The 7,302-nt window shown below is 50.0% G+C and overlaps 1 protein-coding gene across 5 annotated transcripts in view; it reads right to left on the bottom strand.

The window, feature by feature from the left end:
- The window catches only part of LOC140196760 (electrogenic sodium bicarbonate cotransporter 1-like), a 220,145-nt gene extending 213,780 nt beyond the window's left edge, over positions 1–6,365 (bottom strand). For 4 of the 5 annotated variants that reach the window (XM_072256492.1, XM_072256489.1, XM_072256494.1 and 1 more), the window contains exon 1: positions 5,605–5,869. The gene's annotated coding sequence lies outside the window, so the exon portion shown is untranslated. Of the gene's footprint in view, positions 1–5,604; positions 5,870–5,921; positions 6,071–6,309 lie in introns of those variants that run through there. The other variant, XM_072256490.1, reaches the window with a different exon arrangement.
- Between the last annotated feature and the right edge of the window lie 937 nt (positions 6,366–7,302).

Consider the following 7,302-nt stretch of genomic DNA (forward strand, 5'->3'; position numbering starts at 1 on the left):
TGCCGTATTGCACTATGATTCTAATAACCCTGAGGTTCCTGTTCGTTTCTGCTTGACCCTGGAAGTTAACCTTGCGAGATTGGTAAATGAAGCCTTATCACTAACATGGAACTGTGGGAGGTGCAAGATCATTAAACTTAAAGTGCAGGCATTTGCCAGGTTATTCTATTGCCAGATATGAAATAATGGCAAATGACACTCCCAGCTGGGCATGATTGTTAGATCAACAAAGGTATTAATAGTTATGCTATTTATGCAAGCTTAGATGGTGTTATCAGCTCAGACATTGCTGGCCTGAAGACGAAAGAGAACTTAATCAAACACGCAGGAGGTGCGTCTGGCGGTCAGTGCTAATTTCAAACAGTTGATCCCAACGAGAGCTGTCAAGCATTTGGCCCTGGTAAACAACAATGTGTCCACCCTCCCCCCCTATGCCTCATCACCAGTCCCCCTGCCCCCAGGGTCACACCTACCTCAGGCCATTCAGCCCACTGGGCAGTGTTGGACCTGAATGAGCCCTTTAATCAGTCCCCCTACCCAGTCCCCCGCATACCTTTCCAGCTCCTGGTGAACCCTGTCCAAGCGACCCTCGCAGGGGTAGGCCACCCCATTCTTCATCCTTTCCAGTTCAGCACCCTTTCCCCCCTTCCCCCTACCCCTGCTGCCCTCCTCCATCCCACTCCCACTCACTCCACATCCTGCAGCTTCTCCTCTCTCTATCAGACCCTCTCAGCAAACATGGGACCAGATGTACCTGCACCTTAATCGTCCCAAACACAAAATATTCTGGTATTCTCCCCCCTCCCATGTAGAGGACAGTGAATGGCCCAAAGTCGCACACTGAGATTAGCCCTAGGGTAACACTCTCATAACACTGACCCTAGCGCACACACTCTGCAGCAAAGCAGAGGCTGGAGACCATATGATGAACACCTGGTCAGCATCTACGAAGAGTTCATACAGAGATCAGCTAAGACCCAACCTGCCCTCCCCTCTATCAATCAACACATCCCTCCCACCTCAGTGACCCCACCTTCTCCCTACAAACAGAAACACACACAGGCACGCATACAGATACAGAGGAAGACACTATCCTCTCCTTCTCTGTTCTGTTTTCTCACTGCTCCTCAGGTCATCCAGCCCATCTGACCTTTGTTACTCTACACCCAAGCCCACCTCGCCTCACTTCACTCTGTTAGCATAACCATGACTGTTACTTTTCCCAGTTTCTTCCCATTTCTCTGTCTCACATTTGACCTTTCCCTCTTTCTTGTGCATCTCTCTGCTTCTGTTTGTCTCTCTCAGTGTTTCACCCCCCTTTTACTTTGCTCTCTCTCTCTCTCTCTGGCTCTAATTGTCTCAGTCTCTCTCATGCTGTCCTCTCTCTCTCTGTGCTACTCTCCCTCTCCATTTCTCCGTTTCCCTTTCTCTGCCTTTCTATCTCCCTTCTGTCTTGTTTCTCTTTATCTTTCTGTTTCCCTTTCTTAGTCTCTCTGCTCTCTTCATCTCTGTAACTCTCAATCTACTACTCTCTCTCACACACACACACACACACACACACACACACACACACACACACACACAGCATGCCCCCTCCTCCCGAACTCCTCTGTTGATTGGAAGGCTCTGTCTCTCTACTAGACATTTACATAAAGCACATTCTTGAAGCCCGATTGAGCCACTGACACAAAACCGCCTTCTCCTGGTGTGGCCTCTCTCAGTACTCAGTGGCCGAGTCTCCGTTCACAACCAAAGTGCACCGAGTCCCCCGCCTGGGGGTGAAGGTATCCGGTCGACGTGAGACCGAACACTGTATTCCCTCACCGGCCAGTAACACCTCAGCTCAACTTAAGTTACTTGAAACACCAATTACAAACAAAAAGCTCACAAATTAATAAAGCATAAATGAAATTGCTGAACTACAGGAAATCCCAATAACTTATCAATCAGGACACAAGCAGAGAATGACGGATTATGGGGAAAGGAGGGGGTGGGAGGAAGACCAGGAGTGAGGAGAGGATTGTTGGCTGTCATCTCTCCTGTGCAGCCACTCTGCCTGAGCCACATTACTTCAGCACCTGTCAGGGGCTCGGTACAGCCCTATGCAGAGACAGGGTAGCTAATGACACACAGCAAGATCCCACAAACAGCAGTATGACTGTGTCCTGATGCTGTGCTTTTCACATCCACTGAGGGATAACCATCAACAACAACTAAAGGACTGCGGGGGCTCCCACATTTGGGAGCTGGCCCAATATTATCCCTTAACGTTAACCATGGATGAACAGCCAGAGTCACTCTAACAGTGACCCCATGACTGAAGCTGTGACTCAGAACTTAGGGAGAGCGGGAGTAGGGAGTCAACAGGGTTTTTCGGCGCAGGGACCACCATTAGCTGCAGTAGAAAGGAGGGATCTGCTTTGTTGACTATGCGAGGAGGGGGTTATTGAATCACATTAAAAGAGGAGAGAGGTTATCTGTAAACAATGCTCTGCACTCCTGCACCAGTTTTCACAACACAAGACGCCCCAATACACTCTACAGCCAATGAAGTACCTTCCTAAGAGTAGTCGCAATGGGATGGTAGGAAGCCTTGCAAGTGATTTGTGGACAACAAACGACCAAGTTTTCAGGAATGCTGATGAGGAACAGATTTCAGCTGGGACTCTGGGGAAAACTACCTGCTCTTCTTTTACGTAGTGACGGTGGAATCTTTGGCAGTCAGCGGAGTGCAGGCAAAGCTTTGCTTTAACCATTGCAAGTTTCTTTCCTGTGGATCTTGATTAAGGTTCACTCTGTGCGTCCCATTATCCACGACAGTTCCTGCACTGGTGATGGGATAGCTTTCAGTAACTGCCACAGGACAAAGCCAGCCATGGCAGCTTACACTGGGCGACGAGAACAATTAAAATAAAACCTGCTATTAATGAATTTGGCCTGGACAATAAACACTTGTAACACCACCATGGACGGTCCTAACCCCAGCTGCGAAAGGAGAGGGGTGGGCACAGGGCTAGCAACCCCATCCCATAATGACCCAAAGCTACAACAATGCCAGCAGAAGCTCCAAAGACCTCATCCCTGGGAGACGAAGGATCTTTCAAGATGGGTTACACCTGGGGACCACTTGGAAGACTGACCCAGGAGAGAGGACCCTGGCCAGCTGCTGTTGGTAGCCTATGCCCCAGTAGGAACGACGGGCCTGTGAACCAGTTTCTCGGCGATCTACCAGATCACTAACAGCAGCCCATTCCCAGCCTCCAGGCACAATCCCACGGAGGCGAGGCAGCACCACAATGGGAAGGAGTTACCAGGGCTTTCTCACATGGATCAGGGCAACTTGAGGGCTTCTGGTTAAAGGTTGTTTGTCACACAAACATTGAAACATACAGTGAAATGTGTCATTTGCATCAAAGATCAAGAGTCGAAGGACGCACTGGGGGCATCCTGCAAGTGTTGGCCTGCCTCTGGTGCCAACATAGCCAGCCTCACTGGTTATACAATGGTGCTCACAATCCGAGCCAATCTCCCAGTGCAGGACGGAGGGAGCGTGGAGTGTCAGAGCACCAGGCATCACCATCATAGTCACGATGGCCAGAGAACACTCACAGTCTTGCCCTCCTGGGTGAACGTCCAAAACAAAAGGGTAAAGGTTTGAAGTGAGAGCGGAAAGATTTGCAAAGGGACCCAAGGGGCAGATTTGTCACAGGGGTGGTGGAAATTGCTGCCAGTGGAAGAGGTAGAGGCCAAAGATCTCTGATCCATATTTAGACAAGTACAGGAATAGGACGGTGCCAAACACAGGCAAGTGGGACTGGCTCGGTTAGGCAACTTGGGAGCCCTATGATTCAATCAGAAGATGCTGTGTCCGTTCCCTTGGAGTGGAACCAGTGCTCATCCGACAATGCTGAAACCCAGGCTAGAATCACACTGCTCTTTGTGGAGGTTACCGTGCACGGATAGGACTGTGTGAACCCAGCCGCACTCTAAGTTACTTCAGCAAGGACAGCATGAGAGATGGCACCCGACTGACCAGCAGGCTGTTTCTGATTTCTATTTCAGATTTCTGTTATCTGCGGTTTAGTCACCTAGGTTAAGTAAGGTCAATAAGCCATTGTCCACGGTGAATTCCTTTCTCACACTGCCAGACAGAGGAGCGTGCTGGGTTTGGATCTGACATTGGGAAAGTGAAGGGTGTCCCATACCAAGAGGCACCAGCTGATTTCCTCCCCCACCCCCCCATCCCAGCAGCCCTGCTGGAAGAATTGGACAAGGCAGGCAACTTGGCCTCTACGTGACAAAGCCAGAAAACGGGGAACACAAAAACCACACCGCACAGGGACAAGCCCTTCAGCTCTGCTGAACATTATGTCAAATTAAACTAAATCGCATATGATTGACATAGTCATGAAAACAGGCCCTTCGGCCCAACTTGTCGGTGCCATCCAAACTCTGCAAGTTAGTCCCATCTGCCTGTGTTTGGCCCATAATCCTCTACACATCTTCTCTCCATGTATTTACCTGTCCCTCCATTCCTCACATATTCTAACAGCCTCTTAAACGCCACTATGGTATCTGACTCTACCACCAGCCCCGGGAGCCTATTCTAGGCCCCCGCCACACTCTATTAGAATAACTTGACTTCCACATCTCCTTTAAGCGTTCCAGTTTTCGCCCTAAATGCACGTCCTCTGGTTTTTGACATTTCCACCCTATTCTCTGTCCTATCAAAGCCTCACATAATCTCACAAACTTCCACAAGTATCATCCCCTCAGCCTCCGCCGTTGCAAAGAAAGCATCCATTCCCGGCCACCCCTCACGGCTACGAGCCGATGCTGGCGACCAAAACAACCAGCTGAGGTAATGGGGGTACAGGGATATTGTCTCGGTCAGGGTGCTCCAGACCGACCGGACAATACTCCGCCTTTCCCTTCACCTCGGTAAGCGAGAGGGCAACTGATGCAGAGTTGAATCCCACCTGGAGAAGGCAGTTAGCACTCCCTCAGCCCAAGGGACGGGCTGTCGCCAGCACCCACACACTCTTTCTGACCAATACTCTCCGAAAGCACGTGGCGTCCCCGGACGCTGTCCCGTGCCTCACGGAACCGGCTCCATCTTCAAACCAGACACGGCCAACAGAAGAGGCAAACTTCTGACCTGCGCCGGCTTTGGACCCCAGATTGAGTATCGCAGCTCTCCCAGACGAACGGCCGGAGCAGCTCTGGAGATTCCTTTGTCCCGGCGGCGGCGGCGAGCGGAACGGCGCATTCTGGGTGAATTGTGTCTTCGCCCCGACAACAGTACACCCGGACACACGGTACCGTACACCCAAACCTACAATACAGTACAGTCGTGTGCACTGTGCCCGACACTCGCCGTGGGCACAGTGGTATACACACTTACATCCACATACATACACACTCACAAGTCCACACACTCTCCAACGAAATTACACTCCCACCTTATCATACGCACAAATTCACACTCTTGTGCACACACACAGTGTCATATACGCACGTATACAAACAAGCTGACACAATTCCCACACTGGCTGGTTTAATTCCCCACACAAAGACACCAAACGGAGCCCGAGCTCTCCCTACCTCGAAGCTATGTGCTCGAGTTCCACTTTGCAGTAATATCCGGAGAGAGGGGGTTTGAGAGCCTTCTCACTGTCCCTGCCTCAGCACAGGCACCATGAAACACACAGCCGGGGGATTTCCTCTCTCTCTCTCTCTCTCTCGGTTGCGACCACGCCGGGGTAAGGTAACACAACCTGCGAGTCAGAGACTGGCTGTGTTTGCGAGAGCCTCTCTCTAGTCAAGATACTCGCCGGGCAATTTTATTTCCATATTTAAAGCGCTAACACGTCACTGTACAAAGTAGGAGGCAAGATCTCATAAAGGGTCAAAGTGCCCACCTCTTTCGAAGGAACTTTCGCCCTGGGCGTTACATTGTTTTGAAATCCGATCCTGGCAAACTAACTTCACATCCTCAGCACTTGCTCCGTGGTAATGCTTTGTCTGGTAAATGCCTCCGATCTGGACCCACCTGCTGAAGCTGAAGCTGCTAAAATAGAGGAAATCACAATTGGTAAAATAATGGAATAATGCACATCGTCAACTGCGACGTTTTAAGGAGCCAAAAAAAGCTCTGGTTTCCAGTTCGGATATTTATTTTCCTGCCCCGAGAGTTTCTCTTCCTTTACTGTAATTTCCTTCTACGTTTCAGTTTTTTATATATATACACACAGTAAAAGTATTTTTAGTTAATAAACAGCACGTTTAAATTAAAGCACTCAATCTGACTTTTCCAAAAGTTCAAGTAAACGAAATTGTTTGTGATCACTGTCCAGAAGCAGGGTTTGCTTTCGCTGTTCTTGTGGCTGATTGTAGTTTTGTTAAGATACGCGTCTTTCAGCCAGAGATGTGCAGCGGCTGCAGACCGCGGAGAAGGCGCCCCCTTGTGGTTTCTAACGCTAACACTAACACACCCACCCACACACAGACAGACACACAAACACTAACACACACACACACACACACACACACACACAAACACTAACACACACACACAGACACACACACACACACACACACACACACACACACACACACACACACACACACGCTCTTCTTCGGTTGCCCATCGAAATCCGATGACGATGTCCACTCCTTTAACAGTGAGATCTCTGATGACTTTACAAGCTGTATTGCAGGTGGGACATGATATGTAGTAGTGGTGGTGGTAGTGGTGGCAACCATGGCTGTATTTCTCCTGGCTCTCTTCTCCTGTCTTCTGGTTGTTCTTTCCATCTCCGGAATACAAACCCCGTCCCTACACAGCTGTCGCCAAGTCAGCAGCAACCTCCTCCAGGTCCTCGGGTCTGATCTTTCCTTAAAGCATTCTTCATCTGATCCTCATAGCGCTTCTTCGGCCCTCCAGCTGAGCGTCGACCATAATGTAGTTGGCCGTATAACACTCTGTGGGGTAGCCGACATGGGGGCATCCTTATCACGTGCCCCAGCCGCTGCAGCTGACGCTGGGTGATCATGGCTTCAATACTTCTGCAGTTGGTCTTTACAAGTATTTCAGTGTGAGGCACCCACTCACGCCAGGTAATTCCCAGGATGCGCTGGAAGCAGCTTATGTGGAAGCGCTCCAAGGACTTGATGTGACAGCTGTAGGTTATCCAAGCTTCACAGCTATAAAGGAGGGTGATGACACAGACCGTTTGGTATACGGCGACCTTTGTGGAGGGACGAAGGCTCCTGTTCTGGAAACTCTACGAGCCCTTCCTT

The sequence above is a fragment of the Mobula birostris genome, chromosome 4 (genome assembly GCF_030028105.1).
Source record: "Mobula birostris isolate sMobBir1 chromosome 4, sMobBir1.hap1, whole genome shotgun sequence".
Classification (NCBI taxonomy): Eukaryota; Metazoa; Chordata; class Chondrichthyes; order Myliobatiformes; family Myliobatidae; genus Mobula; species Mobula birostris.